We start from the raw sequence: 15,565 nt of genomic DNA, 5'->3' as shown, positions 1-15,565 counted from the left end.
GCTTAGACAACCTTGCCTTATGTTTTGTTTCTTGTGAACTTGATCTCTTTGCTTCTCCAATGGATTTCCTAATTTAGGCCATGCACTCTGGCCTCTGCACTTCCTGTTTGTCAGATTATTGCACTCTCTCCAGCCAATATCTCGCTCTTGTCGCTTCTGTTGTCCGTATTTTTGCTACCACTCAGTACCAACCTTTGGCTTGTTCCTCAACCTCTCTTCTACTTGATTTCCACCTGCATCCATCCTGCAAAGGACATCAATTTTATTTTGGTACAGCGTTGCATGACCGCACAATCTTCCCTTAAAATAACGCAGTGCCAAATCGCAAAAAATGGCCTGGTCATTAAGGGGGGCAAATCCTTCCAGTCCAGAAGTGGTAAAAAGCTTCAACATGCTTTTTCTTCAGCAATGGAGTCTTGCGTGGTGAGCGTGCACACAGGCAATGGCAGTTGAATGCATTACTTATTTTCTTTGAAACAATTGTACCTGCTAATACTAGGTCTAGATGTTTTTTGTGTGATACCTTCGTAATGAGACCCCTTTTTATAGGACATCAGTGGAGTCTGAACCTGTTGATATTAATTTGCACTGACAAGGAGCAGGATTGCTTTTGAATTACTGATAGATTTTTGCTGGTGTCTTGGCTTTTCATACCTTTTTGCACCTCCCTTTATTCATGTGTTCAATACTTTTTGCCTGTGTCATTCCATTTTATTACACATAACCTAATTTCTGAACTTATTTGTTTTGGTTTCTTTGTATGTATGGATTGCATGGGTTGTTACCGACATGTGGTGAAAATTTCATGTCAATAGCACCTTTTAGAAATATATTTACCTAGAAAAAAGGGTGACGTTCAATACCTTTTTTACCCGCTGTGTGTGTATATATGGGCTTCAAAATAAAATTAGGAATATTCAAGCCCATTCCACTAGGCCACTAAGTGTTTCTGAGCTTTTCGTGATCAGTCCTCTGTATCTCAAATCTGTATGACTGCAACCTGGTCTTAGATGTTTTCTAAGATCTATAAGGTTGATGTATCCGCCTTCACAGTTGCTCATTTTGGTTGAGGAGTTCTGCAATTGGCTATTTCTTTTTTGCTTTGTTTTATGTTGGGCGTTGTTTGTTTTAGGGGGCCTGCCCCTCAGTTTGGACTGCTTTTGGACATCCTAAGGTTGCCCATTATCATCAAGCTGTGTCTCTCAATTGACAATAGAGAAAACTGGATTTTTTTGCTCAACCTAAAATCTTTTTTTGTAGTCTATTGAGGGACACATAAGTGAAGTACTTTAGCAACATAAGTTGCAGGACCTCCGGGCCTATTTATATACAAAATGTAGTTTGGTCAGAGTAAAAGCTCTGCCATTTGCACTTCCTATCTGTATTTTATAAAAGGCACTTCATTTTTTTACAGTGTTTTGAAGCTATGATATAGATGACAGTATTATAGAAAACTGACATGAAGTGCATTAAAATGTAATTTGACACCACCACAAACTAATATTACTGTTTCGTTCATAAGTATATCCACACTTATCCATCAAGTTCATTTTAAGGTATTTTTGTAATGTAGATCTCTTTCAAGCAACTTTAGCTGACTTCTGTCGTTCCATTTAAAGGCAGAAAAAATGACACAGCCGCACAAGTCTTTTAAGAAAGTTAATTATACAGCAGCAAAGCAAGCATCGCATTACTGTTATGAAATATTAAATCGGTATCTTTCATTCTCCCAGATGCCCTGGAGATAAATACACTATATTTAATGCTCTCTTTTCAACAGTTTTACACACACAAATTTATTGCAGTATCCATATTCTTAACACCCACCATCCTCTCTTTATTTCCTGCTATTAAGTCAACCTCTGAGCTGCCAGACAGACGGACCCCTCTGTAGGTGAAGGGGTTAAGAATGCAACATTTTTCCATGCAGTGCTTAGGTAGACAACATTACTATATTGCTCACTTGGGACTGCAAGCTGAGAAGCATCTTTACAATGATAGATCACTCTTTAACCATATTAAGCTTGATTGTCTGTGCACACAACATAGAGGTATAAAATCCCCAAGCTTCCTTCTGAACCGTTTTATAAATATTTAAGCCCAGCTTACGTGCCTCTGGATATTAAAACATATTTTACAGTAACACACCCACACACGTAAAAACACAAAAAGGGCCCTATGTGTAAATATTACATTGGGCCATCTTCTCCACCCTGTTATCATGGCACTTTAATGAATACATAATTTCACACTTCACATTTTATTGGAAACAGCCTTGGTGTTCTGTGTAAGCATAAGGCATAGCTGGTTGGTGTGACAAGAGCAGTGTGGAAAGCTGTTTTAATGATCTGCTGCTTTAATTATACAAACAGGGATGTTTGGCGAGAATAGTCATCTTGCCCGAACTTGAGGTAAAAGGATAGGATGCTCTCTTCTGCCATGCTGAAGGTCCACTGTGAACAAAGATAAGCTTTTTTTTCTCTGATCGGTATAGTGTTCTTGTTATTTCAGTTCAGCTGTGCCTTTGCTGTAGCAATGGGTACCTAAAGGCAGATAATCAGTAGCCATTGTGTGGCGATATGTATGTGTATATCTATATTATGTAAAATATTTGCATGTATAGAACCTTAAAATATGCCAGTATGTTAACCACAAAATAGGTACAGTAGCCACTAAAAAGTTTTTGCCATTTCCATAGAGTAACACGGGTAGTTTCTATAATCCAGGCTATCCCCTTTGCTAACAGTGGCACCTTCCGTGCACTAGTATTTATGTTGCACTGTCATCTCAGGTGAAAATGGTATGGAGCGAAAGCAGGGAGAAGGTAGAGAAACGTTCTACGATGCTTTACTCTGACTCTTCTATCTGCCTGAGCCTAGTAGCTGTATCAATAGTATGGTTGTTACTTTAGGGCTTGTACAGACAACGATGAAGGCCGAAGTGCACAATCCAACTGTAATCTTTTGGCCACTTTCCCACCATCTCTCCAATGCTAACCCATCAAAGGGGAATTCAAGAAAAATCAATGCTTGTCAGTGGATAAGTGGCCTTTACAGCTATCTGGAAGTTGTATATCACATTTTTTTTGGATGTACTGCTAAGCAAAGTAAAGCAGCTCACTAACATGGGGCACCTCTTCTTGAAACCTGTGTATTACATAATCCACAACATAGCGATTCAAAGGGGCAGAGCTTTTTTTGTGCATTGTGGTATAGCACAAAATTGTGCATGCGTTCCCATAACACACTGGTATGAACGAAGTCTAAGTATTACAATGTGACAATTCTGGGTTCCTATAGACCTGAACCACGTAAGTGATTTTTAGCAAATTAAATACAGTGTAAATATGGGCTGCTACACTTTTGTACGTGACCCAGGATTTACCATCGCATTGTACATCACCCTGATATTGATTACAGTACTACAGACGTTCCATATTCACCTTTTTTTTTGCAAAAGCCATCATTTTTAAGTAGAACAAAAACCAGTGTAATTTCGATATTAGAGCAACTGTCTCCTACATTTCAGGTGCAGTGGGCATCTTTTGTTCACTGCACTTATAGCATTCTGTGGCTGTGCCTGAAAAGAAGTAACTGACCTTGTTCTTATTTCAAAGGACAAGCTACTGTTACGCACATTTTGATTTAAATAGTTGTAGCTAACAATACATTAAAACTGAACTTAAAGTAGATATAAATTAACCCCGTTAATTTGGAGCCTGGTCCTTAGCGCCAATGGGCCGCATATTTGCATGAATTGCTTCCAATACACCTGTGCCGAAAGCATGCATGCTGAGCATGCATGACCATCGCCTAGCCGAAAGCTCCAATTCGCTCCTTGTGATCAGGGGTTTTGGGACCATGTGATCTTAAGCCATGCCCTCCCTCCCTCTTAAAGATCTGGGAGGCACCAGCACGAAGAGGCTAACGTAGTTCTCAAAACCATAATACATCCTTAAATTTATTTTTAAATGCAAGCAGTGTATGTCCCCGAAATTGGCAGGGTATGACCTTTTTGCGGCCCCTGTATATCTTTGCTGGGGTGTGAGTGAAAAAATAAAAAACAAGACAAGGAGCCATTCAGTTCTTATGCTGACAATATTATACTGATAGGAGGAGAAAACAGAGTGACAAAGAGATGAGCTCATCATTGTGCATCTATCTTTGATTGGGCACATTTAATGTGTTTTTGTTTGTTTTTGTTTTTGGCTGGAGTTCTGCTTTAATTGTGTATCCCTCTGCCTGAAAAGGCCCATCATCTCTCTGCAGACTTTTCAGTGAATCTGTTAAGGACATTATCATTAAGTCAGTGTCATTAACATGTTGCTAATCACTACCTTAATTGACTAGTGTATCTCATTATAGCGCTTTCATTACTTCCAGAATAAAACAAGAACAGTGTTTGCACAGGGTTTTAAGACCTCTTAAAAATAGTTTGTAAACAAGGTCATGCCTAATGGGAATATGAATTAGGACCCTTTCATTTAAACATCCTGGTAGCTCAGTGTAAACATTGTACCATGCTTTAGAATACAGAATAAGAGATTCCCAGTTAAACGTCACTTAGGCACTGCTAAAATGTCTGATCTATCTTGGTTAAAGAATGCTTCTTGTAAAAACTCTCTCTGATAGTTATTATAGCGGCACCAGGGGAGCAATTCTACTGGCTCGTTTATAGAAAATTAATAGATTAAAAGTCCAGATTGAGGCTCACAAAATCACCCTAATCAAGTTTGAATCTGCATAATTTTCCCATAAGCACCAACAAGAAATTCAAAGAACTCATATGTATCATATGTGGCAGATTCAGCTCTTCTGGGATCTGACATATTTGGCTTTCAGCAGGTAATCTTTTATGAAAATTGTGAAGTATAATATTCCTGCCTCTCACAGTTTTTTGGTGGGGAAAAAATACCTCCTAAACATATTTTGTGGTTGAAAACAGAATGTCTGGCAAGCAGCTAAATAGGATAGTGAAATGCATGTATGAAAAGTGTTCTACCTGCAAAATGATTTGCTCTTTTGTTTAGATATTCTTAAGATTCACACACTATGGTTTTACTAAAAAAAATAATAAGAACCCAATAGGTTCTAAACCCACGCAAATCAATACCAAAAAAACAAATAAACTCCAATAAAGAGCTGCGTGTTGTAAAGTGTAAAAAACTCCTATACCATGAAAAGAAACAAAGGAACCACGCTCTTACATCATAAAATACATATCACCATAGTGAATAAACAATAGTGAATAGACAAATCAATAAATACATCTTCGTTTAAATTCTAGAAAATACATAAAAATTGGGAAGTCCATATAATCCCACACGTGAATAACTCAGGAGTTCTTGAGGATGTCAGATATAGACTAACGAAATGACGTGGTGGTTGAGATACGTCATTTCCAGGCAGTTGGAACACAGGTTCAATACAGCCTTCTTTTTTTAATTAAATTATGTGAAATACTGCACCATGAGAGTGTTTCTTCCCTTCCCTCTCTATATGGCAACTCTGGAGCTTTGAGTACGCTATATATATACATATTGAATGGATGACCACAGCGGTTTGAATTTATTCCTGTGACCTCACTGTGACGGTACTAACCATCACTATGAGTGAAAGACAGATAATTAATGGTTTGGATTGCTTCAAGTGGGACAGTAATATTTGTCAACCATATCTCCATATAGAAATTTGAAGATTTATTACCACCTTACACAGTGTATTCCATGTGCTTGTCTGTGAGAGAGACACACAGATTGTCATTGGCAGACTTCCCTATTGTTTGTGTATTGAAGGAAATGTGGATTGTGTCTGTCTCATTGTTAAATGTTAATGACCTCACATTGTTCGGTCTACCGTAAGATAAGCTTATTATGGGATGTATATGTGGATTGGCTGCTAAGGGGGAGGGGGGATTGTCCCACAGTGTATATCTTTATGTATACTGTATGGGAGTGTAAAACTCTGTTTTCATTGGATTGTGAATGTCAGGGCCTGTTTTCAACAAGGTCCACCTGGGTGGTAACCTTGTGGGGGAAAACTGTATAAAAGTATGTTTCTTGTTCAATAAAGTTGTTATACTTCACCCTCAATTTAGAGTCCTGTCTCTCATTGGGGGAATATGCAACAAGGGATTGCTATGTCCTTCATACTCCCTTGGATAATCACTAAGCTCTTGTAAGAGCTTGTGTAAGAGCTTGTTTCGGTTCCTGCTGCACTCTCTCGGGAAAGAGAGGTTCACCCACTGGAACCTGGAGCCTTGTCGTAGGCCCAGAGTGGGTAGGAGAGGGTTAGACCCCAACCAAGCTGCAGCGGTTTGTGGGGTCTGACATGGTTATGGTGTCTGGTGGAGTGTCGGTTGATCCGTTACACTCACATATGACATCTTGGATATTCCCTTATGCACAATTTGACTCCCTGTAATAGGGGTGAATTAAGTCTGGTGAGTTTATAATGCATCGGCATGCGGGTGGAGAGGAACCTTTCCTAGTCTCACTTAGGATGTTAATTCACATGTGGGATTATATATGGACTTCACAATTTTTATGTATTTTCTATAATTTAAATGAAGATGTATTTTTATTTTTCTATTCACTATTGTTATGGTTATGCACTATTTTATAATGTAAGAGCACCGTTCCTTTGTTTCTTACCACTGTTTTACTAAATAGTTAGGAAAGTAACACTACTATTCCCTGTCAGCAGTAAAAATTGGCTGATTATTATCCGTCAGCGATTTCCCCTGATGTATTGCAGAGGTGTGTTAGTCATGGGACTGGCTGAACATATGCATATCAATTTACGAATATTTATTTCAGTGTTGTGTTAGGTTGTTAGTCTGAGGTACAGTTTAAAAGTAATGTAGAAAAATAGTTAAAATTCACAATTTTCTTCCTAAATAACTGGAGATGTCCATTCCCATATGGTCATAGCAGAAAACCAAATTTCAATGTGCAATTGGCATGTCTGTCACACCCCCTCCTATTTCCAAATTATACTTTTTCTAGATTTGAATTCTACAAAGTGCTAAATGAATTCTCAAAAAGAAGACTATCTGAGGCATACCAAATTGATTTACAAATATATTTTTAAAAGTTGAAAATTACTTGTTTCCTTTTAGTCATTAAAACTGTTAGATTGGTAATCTAATTGGACTGTTTTATATTATTTATGTGTGTTTTAAATAGGCAGTTCTTATTATCTGACAGTCAGATCTGACATTTGATTAGCAAAGCTGTCTTGACGAAAGATACTCACATACTTTAACTAGTCTAAAGAATCTTAAACATTTAAGCACCTTCAAGCCTTTCACTTTTTATGTGTCATTTTATCATATGACACAACCACCAGAGGGCACTCGATTTTTAAACATAATTTCTAAGTTCCTGTTTAACAAGTAAAATAAATCCCTATTGTATTTTCTAAGAATTCTAAAACATCCAAACTTTTGAAGAGGCTTTTCTAAAACAAGCCCACTTTAGTAAGTGACATCAAGGAATTACACCATAATACTAGTTAAAATTGAAGTTCTTTTTATCTATGACTGTGACCGTGTTGTGTAGCATGGACATATCTTGACTTCTAAATGAAAGGTCCATGACTATTCTATTTTTAAACAAATATGAATGTCATTGAGAAATTTTCAAACTACTGTATTCTAATTTCAAATGGTATGGCTGTGCTGCAACTTTATCTCAAAAATAGAGCGGCCCTGGTTTTTTTCTTCAGCTGTGCTCTTCAGCTTTTAATTTTCCTTGATGGAGATGCCTTGTATTATATATGCGCCATCTTTCAATAGAGTTAAAGGCCTTACTTGTAGCAAGGAAACCATGGTCCTGATATGTGGCATAGTTCACGTTTGTGCCTGGAGGAATACATAACTGATGAATACAGTTTTATTCTGATCTGTGAAAATCTAAAAAAGAAGGTTTACAGGGGCCCATGATTACGTGATATTTTTTTTTTTTTTTTTTAACTGCCAAATGCTTTACACTATAGCTTCTACTCATCTAGACTACAGGAAATACAAAAAAGCAAACCAGGTGAGGTTTATTGACTTGAGGCTATAAGTGCAAACCTTCTCAACAAATATTACTGAATAGTCAGTTACATAAATCAGTTATGCTTGTCCAGTAAAAATTAAAAAATATAGCCAAATATGCAGCTTGCACCTTCAGACTGCCTCAGTGGGGTGGTTTAGAGGTAGATAATATTGAGGCTGATCCTTGTTTATCAATACTTCCAGTTTTTAACCGGTTGCCGACCACCGCACGACTATATACTGCGGCGGTCAGCCCCGGCCAGGCAGAGTGACGTAGGGGTACGTCACTCGCCTGTCACTTGCGCCCGCCCCGGCTCGTTCACTGACAAGTCAGTGTGTGTGACCGGCGGACCCGACCGTCCGCCGGTCACTCACGATCGCTCCGGTGAAGGGAGAAAGGCGGACGGCTTATGTAAACAAGCCGTCTGCCATTCTCCCTGGTGTAAAAATGAAGATCAGACGGTTCTACTATGTAAGACCGTTGATCTCTGTTTTTACACCAATAGCCATGTCCCTTTACAGTTAGAAACACGCCCCTAGGACACACTTAACCCCTCCCTCTCCCATACAGTTAACCCCTTCCCTGCCAGTGTAATTTTTGCAGTAACAGTGCAGATGTATAGCACTGATTACTGCAGTAATGTCACTGGTAACCCCAAAAATGTCAGTCAAGGGTCCGGTCTGTCCGCCGCAATGTCGCAGTACCGCAAAAAAAATCGCAGATCGCCGCCATTACGCTTTAAAAAAAAAACACCAAAAATGACAAAAATCTTTTCCCTTTGTTAGTAAACGCGATAACTTTTGCGCAAACCAATCAAAATACGCTTTTTGCGATTTTTTTTTACCAAACATATGTAGCATAAAACAAATTGGCCGAAAATGTTAAAAAATTTTGATTTTTACATTTTTTTTGGGGGGAATTTCATACAAAAAAATGTGAAAAATATTGTTATTTTTGCAAAATTGACGCTTTTTTTTTGTTTATAGCACATGATCAAAAATCGCACAGGTGATCAAATACCACCAAAAGAAAGCTCTGTTTGTGGGGAAAAAAAGGACGTCAAATTTGTTTAGGTACAGCATCGCACGACCGCGCAATTGTCCGTTAAAGTCACGCAGTAAAAAATCGCAAAAAAACCCCTGGTCTTTTAGCAGCCAAATCCTCCGGGGCTTAAGTGGTTAAACTGTCTACAAAATTGCAATTTGCCATTCTTTTCCCATAGGTGAATTCAGTATATAAAAGTTTGTTCTTGAGGTGAACAACATATCAGTGAGTTATTTATTTTAAGTATGTCTTGTTCATTTATCTGTTAGGCTCCGTTCACATGTCAGCGTATGGATCGCGGCGCGATTCCGCCCGCGATCCGGAGATTATTGCAAATCGCGGGACGCCTGTGCGTTGCCCGTGATTTGCAATAGCCCCCCAAACGCTGAGCGATGTTGCCGCGATTTACGCCTGCCGAATTGCGGTAACATCGTGCAAAAAAAATCACGGGACGCAATATGCTCCAAAGAAGCTCTTGTACTTTTTTGGGCGTAATGTGTCCCGCAATTTTTTTGCGCGATGTTACCGCGATTCGGCAGGCGGAAATCGCGGCAACATCGCTCAGCGTTTGGGGGGCTATTGCAAATCACGGGCAACGCACAGGCGTCCCGCGATTTGCAATAATCTCCGGATTGCGGGCGGAATCGCGGTGATTCTGCCCGCGATCCATACACTGACATGTGAATGCAGCCTTAAACACGACAGATCTTGTTTTGTTATGTAGGCGATATGAAGGGAATCCTATTGATAAGTGATCAGACATTCCGAGGATACAAAATAAACACAAAGCAAATTGCTGAATGCATAATGGAAATGCTTGTAGAATTAAGTATGTGGTTAAAGTAGGTAATGCTTGTAGGTTAAAGTAGATGTAAAACCCAAATGCTAAGGTTTCATTTAAAGGGATACGTTCGCCTTTTTAGAAAAATATAATAAATGCACATTGTTTTGCAGGTAAAAAAAGAAAATGTGCATTTACTATTTTTTTTTCTTGGAATTCTGTAAAGCATTGCACCCATAATCAGCAGATCGCGGATAAAATGAGGAATCCTGCAGCCTATTAGTTTAGCTGTCTGCCGATACCTCTGATATGGGCAGGCAGTTAATTCAGTCCAGGAAGAATCAATGAACTACAAGAATGCTCCCCAGCCACAAAGACTGTTGGTACTTGTAGTCTATTCAATCACAGAACTCTGTGAATGACTGACATGGCTTTATGGGTGGAGCTCCGCATGGACATGTTCTTTTCAAAATGGGACATAAGATCTCTGTCCCGCTGTCATAGTGTGTGTGTGTGTGGAGGGGGAGAGCTGCAGGAACTGGAACATGTTACAAGTTCCACCCTAAAATCCGTTGGAACATGTAACATTTTCCCAAAGTTAAACTTATCCTTTACCCACTTTCAATAAAATAATACCTTATAAATATAGGAATATTTAGTGCTGAACCCTAACTTATTAACCAAAAGATCAGCAGCTAAGCACTCAAGGACAATCCTAAAAGGCCTTCAAAACAATATAAAACAACAAAGTGCAGCGCAATCTTGATAATCTAGAGATAAAAATAGTAGTGCATAGACACTTCACATAAGTCCAGTATAGTTTCACATAAAGATGTTAAATATATTATTGAATAGCAGGGTGCAGGACAGTGTGGACAGTCTCTCTTATCTTGATAAAAAAACCCAAGTGCTGGTAGTAGTAGCATGCAAATCAATTCCAAGTGCTCGTCTCCCACCACCACAGCTCTCTCTGCCCCTCACCTCCAAAATAAGACCCCACAGGGTCACCCAGCATGTATATAGACACCAGCACTGGATCCTCCTCCTCTCTCAGAGCGTTCCACACAAACTTCCTCCACAATATGATAAAAAAAGGAAGGGCAAGATCTCCAAGCAAAAACCCCAGCATGTATATAGACACTAGCACTGTATCTTCCTTCTTTCCCAAAGCGTTCCACCTGAACTTCCTCCGCAGTATTATACATAAAAAGGAAGGACGAGGTCTAAGTACTCTCTGTTTAAACTGGGCATTTATTTGAATAAAAAGTATTGCACTTACATATTATGAGGTAAAAACAACAGCATAGCGGTAAAAGCAGTGAGGTTGGCGTCTCCCTGCCACCTCTCTCTTCCTTCCGGGATGGCCGCGGGTCACGTGACTTCCCCCCGTACGCGTTGCGTGCTTGCAGTAGGCGCTGACGAAGTCCCGTTTGCTCACTCAGCAGACTGCTGAATTCACATCAAGTATAGAAGCCATGCATCATTAGGAATACATTTTCTTTCTCATTAACTGTCCAGTATACCCATTAATCCTAGACTACCTTCAACATCACAATTCACATATTGATTGGGCCAAGAGTGAGATCCTCTCTTGGTCTGATCCCTGCTTTGAAACTTGCCTATTGACACATTCTGTTTGCCTCCATGAGTACCCCCACTTTTCCAGCCTACTATCATGCTTTTTTAGATGTCTTTTTTGAGAAATCCACCACTGTCTTGCTACCACCTAGGCCTTATGATTCTTCTATAGATCTGGTACTTGGTACTACTTCAACAAAAGAGCATGTATGCCCTCTTGCTGAATCTGAGAACCAAGCCATGAGGGACTGCATTGAGAAGAATCGCAAACTGCTTTTTCCATGCTGCAACCTCCCCTGCAGTGCAAGGGTATTCCTTGTGCAGAGAAAATAGGATCTTAGGCCCTGCATCAATTAAAGAGGTCTCAATAAAATAATAAGTATCCCCTACCTTTCAGCATAGACCTGTTCAGCTGTTTTAAAGGGGCCTAATTCTTCTCTAAGCTGGATTTGTGAAGGGTTTACAACCTCATTCATATCTGTCCGGAATGAATGGAAATGGTTTTTAAAACTCATGAGAGGCACTACGAGAATTTAGCAATGCCATTTAGACTCAGGAATGCCCTCTCTTTATACAGTATTTGGGCAAGTTCTTATCTATCTTAGAGACATTCTCATCTTTTTATTCCTTCTTCGCTGAGCATGTCAAACATTTCTGTACAGCCCTGTCCAAGATCTAGGAACATCTCCTCCTCTCCCCATCCCCTTTTTTGGCTACATAATTTCTGGCAATACTATCTACTTAGACCCTGAAAAGGTCCAGGCAGTCCACCATTGGCCCAATCTCAATTTTTAAAGCAAAACATTTTATTGGCTATGCCAATTTCTACAGAAAATCATTTTCTGAACCTTTCGATTGAGTGGGGTAGTTATGTACCACCTTGGTAATAATCACAAACCAGGTGCTCCTGGGATGCCTGTAGGGTGGAGGGATAGAAGTAAGCCTGTGAGGCTCCCCAGCATTTTTTCTGCTGCTAGCCAAGGAGCATAGGAAGGGTGCTGATATAGACAAAAGTACATGAGGAAGGCAGCGCATGAACCACACCGGGATGCAATGGATGTGGAAGTCAGGTGAACATCCAGTATAGAAAGGGTTAACAGTTTATTGGTATTGATAACCAAAAAACAAAGTACATAAAATGCTTACATCCCCCCTGGGCTGGAGTAGACAAGGTCACCAGGGTGGAACACAAGCTATATGGTTGCCATGACTACATGTTTCGCTCTATGCGGTTCATCAAGTCATCTTATCATGGCAACCATATAGCTTGTGTTCCACCCTGGTTAATGGTATTCCCCCGCAATTGGTGCCTGTCCAGCTGATGTCACCGCTACGGAACTACAGCAGAGTCCTTTCATCCTCGCGCCGGCTGGTTTCCGGCTTTGTGCGCACACACTGCTCAGCAGTCCTGGGAGACTGACCTCCTTGCACTCGTGTTACTTGCTGCCAGGTGCCCTTGTCCACTTCAGCCCAGGGGGATGTAAACATTTTATGTACTTTGTCTTTCAGTCATCAATACCATATACTGGATGTTCACCTGACTTCCTTATCCATTGCATCCCGGTGTGGTTCATGCGCTGCCTTCCTCATGTACTTTTGTATGTACCACCTTGGTAACTGAACTATTAAGGAATACTTGGAGTAATTTATATCAGATTGGACTCAATCGGTAAGTGGTCTGAACTCTGCACTGTACCAAAGGCCAGGTGGGCACTAAGTGCATTTTACTTTTACACTTTTTTTTTTTACTGTTGTATATGTCTATTTTGTAACACCTTTTCTGTAAATATTCCCTCCACCAGTTTTAATTTTTTTTTTTTATTAAACAATTTTTTTAAAAATTGTTAAGCTGAAACTCTGAATGCTCTAATTAGAAATTAAGAAAAATCTTCCTCTCTGAAGCTAATGTAGTGTAAACTGTTACATTATTGCCAGAGCGTGGCTGTGAGCGATACAGACATCTTTTAGCCTGGGTTCACACTATTGCGATGTGGTAACCAGCATGATTCTAGTGCAGGTTTTTCAAGACCTCTGCAATTTGCTCTGGCATCCTGTTAATCAACTTCTGGGCCACATTCTGACTGATGGCAGCTCATTCTTAAATAATCAATGCTTGGAGTTTGTCATTTGTTGTTTGAATTTGTGGGGTTTTTTTTTTGTTCACCCGCCTCTTGAGGATTGACCAAAAATTCTCAATGGGATTAAGGTCTGGGGAGTTTCCTGGCCATGGACCCAAAATTTTGATGTTTTGTTCCCCAAGCTACTTATCATTTTTGTCTTATGGCAAGGCACTTCATCATGCTGGAAAATGCATTCTTCGTCACCAAATTTTTCTTGGATGGTTGGGAGAAGTTGCTCTCTGGGGATGTTTTTGTACCATGCTTTATTCATGGCTGTGTTTTTAGGCAAAATTGTGAGTGAGCCCACTTCCTTGGCAGAGAAGCAACCCCAGAGTGGTCTCTGGATGCTTTACTGTTGGCATTACACAGGACTGATGGTAGCGCTCACCTTTTCTTCTCCAGACAAGGTTTTTTTTCGGATGCCCCAAACAATCAGAAAGGGGATTCATCAGAGAAAATTGCTTTACCCCAGTCCTCAGCAGTCCAATCCCTTTACCTTTTGCAGAATATCAGTTTGTCCCTGATGTTTTTCCTGGAGAGAAGTGGCTTCTTTGCTGTCATTCTTGACAGCAGGCCATCCTCCAAAAGTCTTCACCTCACTATGCATGCAGATGACCTCACAAATGCTTGTTGCCATTCCTGAGCAAGCTTTTCCGGGGGGTGGGGGGCGTGGCCTGGAGCGTGGTGGGATAAGTCGCATGTGGTGAGAGCTGCGTCTACCTGATCTCCGGTATATTTGTCCTATTGCCGTGAATCCGTTCCTACCTACTCTCGTTTTCTACCCGTGCTCTGCTGACCGTCTGGGACACAGATGCAAGTTCCCAGCTCGCCAAGTTCCGCCGTCAGGAGCAGGCCCAACAGGCCGAAGATGACGCTGACTCCTCCTCTGAAACAGAGCGCGCAGCGGCCGACACAGCCAAAGCACTCTAACTTCTAAAATAAAGAAAGTCAAGATTGACATCTCCCTTATCAGGCAGGATATGTCTAAACTGCGGGATCGGGTCACCGAGGTGGAGATCCGTATCAGCACCGCTGAAGATATCCTGCATCCCCTGCAGCACTCCACGGAGGAGCTTAAACACCAGATACAACAGCCGCACTCCAAACAGAATGACATGGAGAACCGCTTGCGGAGGTGCAACCTTCGCTTTATTGGCTTGCCTGAGCGGGTTGAGGGTGCTGACCCGGCCAGTTTCCTTGAGGATTTGCTCCTCAAGACCTATGGACGCGAATCCTTTTCAGTGATGTTTGCTGTAGAGCGGGCCCACCGCATTCCTGCGCCCCCCCAGTTTGGAGCTCTGGCCCGCACATTCATTGCCAAGTTCCTCAACTCCAGGAACCAGGATAGGATTCCTCACCTTTCCATAGAAAAGGGGAACCTTCCCTTTCAAAATGGCCATGTAGCAGTGTACCCTGACTTTTCCGGCGAGGTCCAACGTTTGAGAGAACGCTTCCAGGATGTTAAAAGACGCCTGAGAGTTCTCCATATTAAATATGCCATGTTGTACCCAGCACGTCTCCGAGTGGAAGTGGATGACCGTGTCCAGTTCTTTGAGGATCCTGCTCTCGCCATGGACTGGTTGGATCGGCGCAATGTACCTGCCTGAGGACCTGTGGGAACTCTTGATTTTCGGTTTCTCTTTTTCAACCACCCTCCCACCCCCCCTTTTTTTCTGCTTTTTTTATACTCCTGTTTTCTGACTGAGTGGCCCTTATCTTCTTTTCTTTTTTTACTACAGTTCACTTGGTGTCTTGTCACTGTGATGCCCAGAGGGGTCATCTCCTGAATTGCACTGTGAACATCGGCGGGGACTACGCATACTGCTCGTTACTACTGTCTAGGGGTAGATTACTCTACACTCATTGCACTGCTTTATGGACCTGTTCCTCTGGGATAGGGTCTGTCATCTCTCCACGTTTCTCAGTGAGACAGTTGCCCCCAGGACGCTACTGTTTTTTTGGTTTCTTTTTTGTTTTTTCACTAGTCATTTGCTCCTATGC

At 40.9% G+C, this 15,565-nt stretch overlaps 1 protein-coding gene across 17 annotated transcripts in view; it reads left to right on the top strand.

Moving 5' to 3' along the window:
• KCNMA1 (potassium calcium-activated channel subfamily M alpha 1) overlaps positions 1-15,565 on the top strand; it is a gene marked incomplete at its 3' end in the record, with an annotated part of 993,244 nt that overhangs the window by 914,592 nt on the left and 63,087 nt on the right. The window lies entirely within an intron of this gene.

The sequence above is a fragment of the Pelophylax lessonae genome (assembly GCF_965119305.1).
Source record: "Pelophylax lessonae genome assembly, chromosome: 9".
Classification (NCBI taxonomy): Eukaryota; Metazoa; Chordata; class Amphibia; order Anura; family Ranidae; genus Pelophylax; species Pelophylax lessonae.
This window is presented reverse-complemented; position numbering and strand designations above follow the sequence as displayed.